This window comes from Metopolophium dirhodum, chromosome 4, assembly GCF_019925205.1.
Source record: "Metopolophium dirhodum isolate CAU chromosome 4, ASM1992520v1, whole genome shotgun sequence".
Taxonomy (NCBI): Eukaryota; Metazoa; Arthropoda; class Insecta; order Hemiptera; family Aphididae; genus Metopolophium; species Metopolophium dirhodum.
The window spans coordinates 29,122,373-29,136,129 of NC_083563.1; the positions used below are offsets into that span (position 1 = coordinate 29,122,373).

A 13,757-nucleotide genomic window follows, 5' to 3' on the forward strand; every position below is an offset into this window, starting at 1 on the left:
TAATATACCGTCGGCAAATAACGCACGAGAAGAAAAACAAACCGAATGACCGCGGTGTGTACCTGTACATGTTTAGAAATGAAAAAAACGGAAAGCCTTGCGATTATTATTACGTTATATAGAGGTGTTCCTGCACGTCGCGCGTCTCGTTGCGATTTTCGTTTTTTATTGCCGGCGTCAATATTTTTCACGAAAATTATATTATAGTAATCATTTTTTTATTATTATTATTATTATACGTTGCTCGTATATGAACAGTAAAAAAAATGAAAATATGAATTTGTTACTCGTTGAATTGGCTACGCGGGTTATACACGCAACTATATAGGTATACCTATACCTACGTTTGTTGTATCTCTCCGACTATACACTTATACATTATATTATTATGTACACGTACAATATCTAACGACCTTGGCGGAACTAGGAATATTCACGTCGTAGCTTGCGTAATAACCGAACGTTTATGTGTGTAAATGCAGCAAGAAATAATTATTATCTCTAAATAATAATAATAAAAAAAACTTATTTAAACGATTACTTTTTGTACGTATATCATGTGTACTACATATACGCACATGCATAATATATTATTGTATTATCGTTCACGCTGTATGTACTATATAGGCTACATTATACGTATATTATAATATACGATGTGTTCACTCGGCGGGGTATCAATCGCGTAATTGGGTTACGGAAATTTATTCAAAGTTCGACGGTTGACCTCTGCGGACCTCTGGGTGCCAAAAGGTTTTTTTTTTTATTTTTACTCTTACAAAAGAAAACATTACTCCGTTGCGAATGGCGAAAGAAATAAAGTTGTATCGGGAGCCATTATATGCATCGTCGTAATAGTTGTCGTCGCCGTTCCCGTCGCCGCCGTTTTTTTGACGTGAAGGTGGGGATTATTAATTTTGGGATAGACCTTGTGTGTTTACACACTACACGGTATATATTACACATATATATACACCACACTCGCGCGGACTGATACGAAAACAAATATGTAGGTCATTGAGCCTCGCGTGTCTGTATATCTTTCTTTTCCTCTCCCCGCTGCTGCAGTCTCCCACCGCCCCTCGATAATATACATATGTATGTTTTACTACACTCGCTCTCCGAGCCAACGGTACAATATATATTTTTTAGCTGCGGTCTATCATATTTTTTCTCGAAAACAAAATTCAAAACACGATATTAGTATAACCGCCTGTGCGAGACAGAAAATAAAAACCGCCTAAAACAATCCCAGCGACACGAGTAAGAAAAAAATAATAATGAGTTATATTATTATCAAGAAAGGGGAATATATTACTACATTATTATATAGCGAGTTCTTTGCCTGCTGGTGCGTTTTCTTTTATTCTCTCGCGCGTCTCATCATCATCAGATAATGATAATAATAATAATAATATTACTAAAGCATATTTCGAACGTAAAAAATACCTAACGGTATCAACAATAACGACTGTGCTCCGTAGTTTTCTTCTTCGCATCCGTTGCGGTGTGTAGAAGCGCGCTCGTCGGAGAACAATATCGCCCTTGGGTAGCTTAACCTTGGGCGGCCGCGGAACGGTGGTGCATTAATATAATATAATAATGTTATATACGAGGGAGAAAGAGAGGAGGCCTTTCTCTTTGTCCATAATATATCGTAAAAAAACGTTTCATGTAGACCGTCTGCTGTGACGATCGCAGTAATAATATGCGTTATAACCTATAACGGATCACTGCAGCGAACTTTTTATCAATTTTTAATTATTTAACATACCGCGGTGAGCCCGACGAGTGTAACATATTATAGTACTCGTCGTCGTCGATGCGATTGGCTCGTTATTACATATACGTTTTTATTACTATTATTATGTTAATCTGTATAATATAATGGTTTGTGCTAGTTTTTTTTTTATCCACGACAGTAACTCCTTGACCTTGCAAACTACGGCGGAGGGTTAAAACACTCGACCGATAATAATATGTAGGCCAAGCTTTAACGAGAAATACAATTTTTCGCGGCGTCCATGACAATATTATCGCGGGCGTACAATATATATACAATATACCTACTTCATAGTATATACTATCTAGAAATACACACGACTTCAGGTAGTAATATTTCTTTCGAAAGAAAATTGTTATACATTGTAGTGGGTAACGGTTTTATCGTTTTATTTGTGGTTAACTAGCTAGTAGCTATACGTAGTGATATACAACAAGGTGCAGACAGTTTGACTGGTATTGACAATAATTTAGTGTTGTTCTCCCGTTAAAATTAAATCGATCGGTTTACGTTAAAATAAAAATCGTGTCTATGTTATAAAAATCGCGTCCGAATGCATATGTACGTCTAATTGAGCGAGTTTTTGAAAGTTAATGATAAAAAAAATTGATTTATCTTTAATTGAACGCACGTTCGTCTGCGAGAGACGACAACTCAAATGCGGGTTGATGTGGTCTGTTCTTATATCGTATTTGTTACATATACGCTACCCGTATATGTGCATGACACATTAATTGGTTGAATTTTTACTTTGTACAACGTTGTCTGCTGTATTATATTTATGCCTTTCGCACATGACCGTCGTTGTATTAAATTTCATAATAATATTCTCTTTCAATTCTTTTCGGCGTTCCACGCCCCCCCCTCCCCATGACTTACGCGTGTGTGCGTTATGTTGGCACATAACTGTGTGGGCGTCCGTCCGTTGAAAGGGTTGCAGTGCGAGTCAAGGACTTTCGATCGCGAAACGACAATAATATTATTGTTGTTGTGTTGTTTATAGTGATAATTATTTATCATTATAAAGGGAAATCGACGAGGATTTCATGAATCGAAGGAGAACGCGCGGTGAATGGACCGAAACGTTACGACGACGACGATGGTGATAATAATAATCGGACCAAGGTCGTCGGACTATGTTGCGGGTCGATGATTTCAGGAAACGCGCGTCGTTGAAAGGGATCGTGGCAATCAGTCTTACGAGTGTTGTATCGCATAGTAATGTACCTTAAAGGTACATTATATTTTTTATGTGCACGCATTTCACGTAACTGCGCATCGTAGTAACGTCGGTCGGTAGATAAATCATTTTTTCCCCCCCGACGACGATGACGAACACAATACACGGGCGTTCTGTATATTATTGTCACCCGGTAAATGATAACCGTGTGTGCTCGCGCGAAAGAAAAAAAAAATACAAACGTTTGCCGCAATGAACGACGACGGAGCGTACGGGTTAGATAACTGCTGCGGTGGCCGACGGACGTGACTACTTTTATTCGAGTAGAGGTATATTATATACGAAATGGTGAAACGTCGTCGGTTTTTGGGATATTATTATTATTATTATTATATACCGCGCGCCGGTACACCGTGTATGTGGGTCATTCCGAGTTTAATATATTATATTATTATTATTATTATTATTGTAGAAAGGGAACCGACATTTGACCTACACCCCGGAGCCGGTTAACCAGTCGGATTTTTCGTCGTCTACGCGTACGCACGCGCGACTGAATTTTTTCTCTTAGTCATCACCGTACAGTATTATATTTGCTGGAAATAATCAAAGTGAAATCTCGTAATTTTTTTTTTTTATCCGTCCGTCGATAGAGTTCGTTTAATATTGTCGTCGTTATTATCGTTTATCGTCGTTACTATAATCGATATCCGGTCCGCTGCAACAGCCCACTGGCTTTTTTTCAACACTAACGAGTATAATAGTAAAAGCGTATTGGCTTCTGTACATCATATGTATTATACATCATCACGAGAGTTGTGTTCATTTATAATTGTTTAGACTTGGGTCGTTCTCGGCGATCGGATGTGAGTACAACTGTACACGTTGTATGTAAATATAATGGTTGGAGACTCTAATAACATATTGCCCATGTCGTGATTTATTTTTTACCAAAAGTCGCATTCGACATCAAATTATGTCATCACTATAATATTTGAACCCTTCTCCTCCGTCGTGTGCATTTAATAATTCAAAAACACGACTTCGACATTTTACGTTTAACATTTATTTTTAATGTATAAATATTAATATTTTAAAAGCGACCGATCGACCAATATTATTCGCCTCCTATGCCCATACCTACCGACTTTTGCATATTTAAACAGCTCGTTCGACAATCCGTCGGCCATTGTATATTGACAACGAGTCTCAATACTATTTCAATAATACTATACAAATGCGTTTCGTACTTAATTTTTCTTCGGTGCACGCACACATATTTTCATATTATACATATGATATTATTACACGCGTATAGGTCTGTCTATTATAGAGCGGGTCCGGCGTTTTCTAAAATTAAAATTTCTACGACCCGACTAAAAATACACACACACACACGTCGTACGCGTACGTGCCGGGCGGGCGGTAGGTTCCAGTCTACCGGTAGTATCGTGTTGTGGTGTGAGGGCGAGGGGAAATGCGATCGGGAGGGGGACAGATGGATCTTTCACTTTTCGAATGGGGACACGGCGGCTCTGAAACTAACAGTCGCCGCTGCAGCGGTGGCGTGAACGGCGTTTTTAATACTTTCACTATATATAATAATATAAAATAATAATATAATATTATACGAGTTCCAATAACGTCGCTATATACACGGTCATTTATAATATACTCGCCACCGTATATTATAGACGTATACCGCGTGATTGATACGCGTGCCCGTCAAAAGCAGCAGCAGCGGACATTGCGAAAAATAAACAGTTTACCCGCCCCGAGTTGATGATCGTCTTTAGTGCGAAATTTTGTTAAAAGAGGTTGTCGGCGAGCTATTTTTGTTTTTCTCTCTCCGACCCAACTCGCAACCGCACATAACAATAATCTCGTTCGGCACAGTCGTCCTTCTGTCGTTAGCTCTTCTAGTGTTAGAACTCGGAGTGCTGAAGTCAAGAACATCTCATGATGTTACGATATTATTACCGTGTGTTTTACGTCGACTTTTTTTTACGATATTTCAATTTTTATGTAAGTCGTGGGTATTTTTAAATCGTAATATCTTACGTGCTCGTAACTATTGCTTAAAAATTGAGATATTATAAAAAACTAACGCACCAACACAGATCGTGTTATTAACTTTAAGTCCGATATAGTTGGTCGATTCACTCTAATATACCAAAGCTATCAAAACGGGGCTGGTTGGTTCTGCTGACCGCAATTTTGCAATATTGCGCGTGGGTCAGAGCAGGGATTAAACAAATAGGCCGATGCACACGAATCGTTTGGAAACGGGGCCGGGTGTAGAGAGTTTTTGTTCGTTTTCCACTTATCAGCAATACCGTTGGTCGCGTGCGTGCACAAAACGCAACATCTCATCGAATTTGTTGTATTAATTAATTTCGTTTGTGGTTGTGGCACAGTCAATGGAACAGACAATGCACCGTGTTAATACTGCACTTACCCGGAGAGAAAGAAGACTCGCCGTCGTTGTGTTTCTTTCGTTTGTCCGCGTAAATTTGTAGTCGTCGTCGTCGTCCGATTAAAAAAATAAGAATCTCGATGAGATTAGGCGTTTTTTGTTTTCACTGGTGCCGGTTTGTTCACATATTATAATATTACGTATGTACACGGCGTATACCGTAACGACAACAAACGAACAAAAGAGAAATTAATTTCGGGAATCAATTGTTTTTTCTATTGATTTCTCGTCCATAATAGTTCTTCGCGTCGGTGTATTTTCCAATCGACCAAAACAAACCAAAGCGTCACAACAGTTTTGCATCAAGCTCGTGATATTTAACCGAATTAAGCGTGAAGTCATTAAATTAAAAATCGTTCAAGCCCCTATTAGTTTAATATTACTACCTACATGTTATTATGTCGGTATACGTCCATTATGATACAAGGTTACCGTTGTAAATAGTTTATTAAATAGGATATTATTACCCGTGTGGAAGTTGTTTTTTGGGTTGTGAATATAAATTTAAAATATATGTACAAAATATGTTTTAAATAATGTTATTTTTTCATGTGTCTGTACGATTGCACGCGTATACCAATTGTGTATATGTTATATTTTATTAACTAGAACAATTTACAATATCTACTCGTTTATACAATAATTAATACGCAAATACAATGTACGGTCTCAGACGTGGTGGCGCGAGAGTAGTCCGGTGACATACCTTTAAAGATTCGTATTTATGTGTGTGTGTGTGTGTGTGTGTGTGTGTGTGTGTGGTAGGGGGTGGGGTATATTTTATTTTAACGTATACCATTTGCATCTGACCGATAATCGTATTCGTATATAAAGCAGACCTTGAAGTAAGTATTGTGCATTTCAATATTTTTGTCTTAGTTTTTATATAATTTACTGCGTCAGTTCGAAACTCACTTTTTTTTTATAACGATTGTTATTATAAAGTACAGTTTTCCATCGACGGCGCGAGAAAACACCTCGTATCTACATATGGATATCAACCGTATAATCATACTACGCGTTTCGTCGGATAAGGTCGTTTTATCATCCGATCAAATGCTTTATAAATGTTATGGACAGCAATATTCGTTTTAAGTTATTACCTACCATATAACATGCGTGTATCGGCCGTTATCCCACGATCCATCGAAATTCTTCACCATAGTCCATACGCGTACACCATTAATTTTCCATAATTACTAGGTATAATCCGTTACCCAACCCTCCCCCGTGGTACCTAATTAAGTATAAACAATATATTCACCAGTATAATAAATAATAATAACACGAGATTCGATTGTAATAATAATGATCAAATGCCTTTAACCACGTTTCAAACTTTTAAAATATCAAATTATTTAGTGCACGCTTGGCGGTATACGTGGGTCACGTGCCTATTAAAAACCTACACGATAATACTATATTACGTTGGTTATTTAATACAATTATAGACTTAATTGTCGCTAGTTGAATTCTATGTTGTATAAAACACACCAGACTATAATGCACGCGAGACTTCCGATTTGGATTCGGTCGCATCGATACAATAATCGTTTAGACCGGTGTTTGTTCACTATATTGTGTAGGTATAGTATTATTATTCGTCGTACAACAATCATCCGAATATCAAGTTTCAGTTATTGTTTAATTGACTTTTTAACATGTACATGTTTTTGGGCCGGATAAGTGTGCACGTTTTTCGTTTTTTCCGACCGATTTTTCGTAAGGTTTTTGTTGTCACGGTTACTTATTAACAATAACATATTAATTATGTTTCATAAATTTTCCTTGTAGAGGAAAAATATCGAGTAGCGTGCCATGGTTTTCATTGATATTCGTTGATCCGCATTCGTGTTGACATAGGTGTTATGAAATATTATATTGTTTGCGTTAACCTTGACAATAATACTACATTTCTATGATAATAATTTATCGTCCCGTATTCGGCAGTTGCATTTTCCATTAATAATTGCGTTTATTCCGCCGCGTTTAATTTATAAAAATTCAATACTTAAAAAAACCGTTGTCAATCTTCCGAGTGGTTTATGCACATGTGTTATGTTTTCGGACTGAGATCGTCGTACACGTCGCACACACACACACACACACGTGTTCGATAGAAGAAAAAAACTTAACGTTTTGCAATAAATCTATGTTTTTGTTTTACAGTTTTTGAAATTGTGTATCATCTGAGAGAATCTCCCCGCACGCTGATAACCGAAGGAGCACCCCCATAGAGGGGTGTTGGGGGTAGGAAAAAATAAGGAGCATCGTCGTAGTTGTGGTGGAGATGTTGTTGTTGTTGACGTCGAGTTGTTTTGGACTGTTCCGATGAGCGCCAGCCCGCTGTCTAGCGGACGGACGACGCATCGACGTCGTTCAGTTAGTGGCTCGGCCGACAGATAGCGCTGGACGTTACGCCTGCTCTGTTGCAACTACACCGAAACTTGTCAGTCTTCAACGAGATGTCGGGATTTCGTATTATACAGTCCCGGTTTCTAATTAACGGACAAAATTAATCGGAACTTAAAGGTCTCGAGAACAGTCGGCATTTCTGGGACCTCGGGATCGTAACCGACTATTTATCGCCACTTATAGGCACTGCCAAGGATATTGCATAAAATATTGGGGCCGCTAAAATTGTGGAGTATAATATTATTATAATTGTCGAGTTCGTATAATTATACTAACCTATTGTCGAGTTGCAATTTATTTTAGTAATATCTATAATCGAAGGCAATATAGTGCGTTGCGATCTTTTTAGATACATGCACTTAGTAATATTACTATTTTGGAGATTGGATAGAGTGCTACAATAGCGATACAATCATATTTTGTAAACCGTTTTCAATAATATCGATTTAAAAACGATTTCAGAGCAACATATCCGTCAACGGACGTTTTCAAATCTGATCAGGGTCGATTGGTTTTACGCGGGCGTTCAAGTTCCCCTAGCAGCACTACCCCTTAGTCCCCCAGTTATACTCAATACCAGTACAAATATACAATATAACGACCGTGTGGCTCGATAAACGACAACGGACGAGAATATCCTACTCCGTTCTACCCCCATCGGTATATTGTATTATATTATGCGTAAGCTCGCTCGAACTATAGGTGCCGACTACCTATATAATATTATTATGTGCATATGTTTTTTTTTGTAAACGATTTATTATTTTCAACGACCCGGCCCAAAGGTCAATAATATGTTTACGATTATACGCACCGTTCCCCACCCCCCCAACCACGGACATCATAACCGAAGTACTCGCGCATACCCATTGTAGGTCAGCAGCAGCTGCCTGCCTGCCAACGCCGCCGCGTTTTCCCGCATCGTATATATAATATATTATAATATATTATATAATATAATATCATTACTATTACTATTATTATTATTACTATTATTATTTCATTTTCATTGTCGTTGTAACGTAACCGTGTACCTAGCTGTGCAGCGTATTACCATTATTGTAATGCGCTCCACCCGACGTTTGTCGTCGTCGTAGTCTACAAATAAGTTTTTTTCCTCTCCTATAGAGGTAGGTACCTACCGCTGGCGTCGCATATATTATATTTATACACATACATGGCAATATTGTATTATCGTGTACCTCGTACGTGTATGTTGCCTCTTTCTTATTATACTACTATTTATATAGGTAGAATATTATTATACTTGCTACGCCGTAGCTTGCAGTCTGTACGTTCGACCGATTAGATTGCGTTCGGCCGATTATCAACACCGTATATACCACCAGCATATGCAGTATATAAAATAAATTATTACACGCGCCGCCTGCTTATTTTCGATAGTATTATATTATTATTTAAAAAACCATGTACCCACCGCCTCGCGTATTACAATGGTGGCGATATACACAATATATGTCGGTTTGGGCCGAGTCCAATCAACCTGTCAACCCGTGACAACCGAAACAGATTTTTTTTTCCGTTCTGACGAAATTCCCCTCCTTCGCCCGCCTCCACGGGCTACAGTAGACACGAAATTATCACCTCCACTATAGTCCACCATCACCATCACCGCCGTCGTCATCATCACGGTTATATAAATTATTATGTGCGAGTATTATAACACACACGACGACATTGATTTTCCATCGTATCGTTTATTTTTCCACGATCATTTTCCCGGTCTCTGTTTTTTTTTCATGCCAACTCAAGGACACTTTTTTCACGGGAAAAATCAACCATTATCGTCTATGCTGCGCCCCACGGATCCATTAGCTGCTGCGCTGCAGGCATATAATATAAGCAGCAGCATCGATCATCGACAGCGAACCGTCGTTAAAATATGTTATCACTTATTGTATAATATACACGTACCTTGTACCTATATCTACAGTACTTTTTAAAAAAACTGTCGAGCGTTTCTCACGTCCCGAACGTGCGTGTGTCATTGTGCAGCGCTCGCATCGTGTGTGGGGAGACCCGGGACGATAATGTACTGCGCCAACGCGAACCCATAATAAAATGTGTATACGTAAATAATTTTTAAGTCACGCGCGTACCTATGTCTGTACCGAATAATACAGATAGAAAAGTGCCATCGAGAGGAGGCGGTTCGTTAATAACGCTCTTACAATGCGTATTGTTTTTCGGTCGGACCGACCCACGAAAGTCGTAAGGTACACATATTAGTACATAGGTACGTCGCGCGGGCGATATTATATTATTATATGATATTGCAATTGCAGCGGTGTTTGCCTGCCGTCACGGTCGACGCTGCAACACGGCAGCCGTGTGAAATGGCGGTCAATAGTCAACGGTGGAGGTATATAGAAGAGTGGAACAAAATATTATGACCGAATAGTAAAAGAGAAGAGAAAAAAAAAACGAGAGGACGGTCGAAAGGCGGACGGAGCGACCACAAAAAGCGCGGGCCGACGACGAAATAACAGCCAACAGTGCTGCTATGTGGTCATTAGTACCCATACCTATTATTACTATTATTATTATTCTACGCGTTCTGTATATGTCGAGAATCACGGAGTGTGTGATAATATCTGCAGCCTGGCCTAATAATGCGTAATAATATTTTTCCGTTTAGTCATCGCCGCCTCACACTCTACGTATAAGACATTTATTATGTAGGCATATACATATTATTATATGTGTTCTGCAATAATATGTTTACGCGTTATTATTATTATTATCATCGCGTGTGCGGTTGTCCTTGGAACGGACACGCGCTCGTTCGGGGTGTGTGTTATGAACATATTTTTTATTATTATTAATATTATTAGTGTGTGCGCCGATCTCTGGCCGGGACGCGCGTATTTTAACGCGTCGGTGATTTAAACGTCCAAGGTGTGCATAGTTCGGCTGCAGCCGTCGTCGGTAAATCGCTAATAATATTTTCAAATATCCGACGAAACCGGGTAACCCGCGTGACCCGGTTAATGGGGCGATTTGCGTTCGACGACTTCGGAGCGAGTGAAACGTCGTGTCGTGTCTTGCTCGACGAACAATTATTATTCGGCACGTGCGAATATAGTTCGTCTTCGATATTACACGATGTACACCTTCAATACCAACCGCTATATACGGTCGATCGGTGCAGCAGGTCGGACGAAAAGTTCACCCGGAGGAGGCGGGCGAACAAATACCTCCGGTCATCTGTACATGCGTCGTCGTTTCTTTAGACACAATAAACATAATAATAGTATAATATTACAGTTTCTCGCGACCAAACACACGCGCTGCACAATGGCGCCGAGGCCCAGAGGCACATACACCGCACATTGTTGAGACGATTCAGTCGTACAATATAATATCATTACGGCGTTTCATTCGTCCGGTATGACTGACGTGTACCTACCAACAAAAACGCATAATATACTCGCGTGCGATAAATATAATATTGCGACGTGATATTATGATGAAAAAAAAAATTGTTTTCGACAAATTTTAATGGATAATAAATAATAATAATAATAATAATAATTTCATAGGTACCTATATTATAATACCTACGTCGCTTAATGGTCTTGCAGGTGGGCTGTGCACATGCTGCAATTTAGTGAAGGTTATCGCGTCCGGATTTGACGCCGAGAGAGAACGTTTGTCGACGTCGATATTTGGCGGAGGCCGAGAAAAGATTTGAACGCATAAAAAAACGCCACGTTATCGATCGAAATATCTCGTGTTATAACAATGCCAGCGGGAGTTGCGCGTATATTATTGTTATTATTACGATGTTAACGCATCCGTGACAAGCAAACAGAAAAAACATAATCATGGCGGCGGCGCAAAAACTGATCGACGCTTGTGAAACGTTGCCAAAGAATAATAATATATATAATAATAATATACGCGTACTTGCGAGTTGGAAATAAGAAAGAAAATCTCATTTTAAATAAGTCGAACGAAGATCCTCGCCAGAATACCTCTCGAGTCCTTCTTCGGCGGAAAACGCGCCAGAATTACCTGCGGTGTTCGATGTTCGCTTTTGTTTTAATTCGATAGAGACGATAAAGCATCAAAACCCGACGGTCGTGATTACACCCGGAGAATTAATTGCCCGCCTGTGCATTATGCTTTTTCATTGTCGCGTTAATTAGCTTATATATTTTTTTTATCCTCGTTCGATCGCGATCCGTTCGTGTTTATGTGGCGTGGGCGTTTTGTCAACAACGTGATCGTTGCAATTTACTTCTCCGTCCACCATATATATCGATTTCGTGCTACATAGTATAGGTGTGCACACGAAAACACGCATAAATTAGTATTTACAGTCCGTGTAAAAATCATAAAAACTGAGGTATAAACGTAAAAATTGCTGTTTTTGTGTCCAAGCTTTTAAATGAATATAATTTGTAACGATCATTACGATTTGGGTAATTTTTTATGCGAGATAGAAATAATTGCTCTTAAACCATCATCATCTAGTGGTCATCAAAATTGTTCACAAAGGGAAACATGTTTTGAATGATATATTGTTGTAAATGACTGTGCGGCCGTGTTCCGCTGTTGTGTTGCCTATGTTTGCATTTTTTAGGCGCATTCTTTGGTTTTCTCGGTTCGAATTACTTGGGTGATGCCGTAATAACGTTTAAAGATTTAGGATAACAATTATATGCGTCGAATCCCGTTATACTAAAATTTTATTTTGAACTTACGTTTTGGCATTCTATACGTTATAAACCAAATCGTAATACCTAATTGTATTTCTATACTCCATCTGTATATTATTATGTGTATAATAAACGTTTTGGATTACATATAGGTACTTATAGTATATATTACGTGTTAGAATTTTGATATATTTTACTGGTTTGCCTGAGGCTTGACATTATATATTAGCAAACGTTAATATAATGCGGACACGTATTACGTAATCAGACGTCAGATTCTTATTTAAACCACGATGTTCGAGCAATGCAAAGAGAATTGGTTCGTGGTCTTATAAAAAAAATAATGATATACTTTTATTATTTTTTTTCTTTTGATTACTATTCTATTTTATAGCCATTATTATTGCTGTGGTTTAAATTTACGCGTAGAATATTAACAAGAAAAAATTATCATTGCATTCATATACCTAGTGTATTCTGTATAGTGTGGTACTGTGGTATACGCGTGTATATATTACTTATTATTATATTATGATCTATACTAAGCGGACGCGAGTTAATTATGTTATAATTAGGGCTAGGATTTTAAAACAATACATTTTTTATAAAATAATGCATTAACGATTTAAAAACTCCACACTATACCCTTTATAATGCGCTAAATATAATTTAATTTTAGATAACACTATACAATTTTTATTCAATAAATATTAAATACTTATATTTATGTTTATATATTTATAAAAATAAATGGGTTGGATCTGTGTTAAAAATAAAATTGACATGTATAATATCTAAACGACCGATATAGATCCGAGACGGGTGTTGTTTTTATCCTAGATTACATTTTGTAGCCTTGTCTATCAAATGAGAACTTTTTTCGTTTTTGTCATACTCCTAAAATAAGACAAAAATTATTACATAAGAATAAAATATTTTGCTAAAACGCTAAAATCTTAAAAAATGCATTATTAGAATTTTATATAAATATAAAACACATTTATAGCTTAAATATAGTAGTACTATCAGGAAATCCAAAAAAAAAAAATTATGCAAATATACATTGAAATCTGAGCCTATTAGTTATAATATACTGTTCTGCCGTATTCATCGTGTTACCTCATCATTCATCACATAGAAATAGTATAGTATAATCTCTATTATATTGGTATGTTTTTATTTTGTGAGCAATGAGCATGTAATTAACCCGTTAAATAT

The 13,757-nt window shown here is 37.7% G+C and overlaps 1 protein-coding gene across 2 annotated transcripts in view; it reads left to right on the forward strand.

Annotated features, from left to right (window-relative positions):
- The window catches only part of LOC132942405 (ecdysone receptor-like), a 114,746-nt gene that overhangs the window by 79,289 nt on the left and 21,700 nt on the right, over nucleotides 1–13,757 (forward strand). The gene's annotated exons all lie outside the window — the stretch shown is intronic.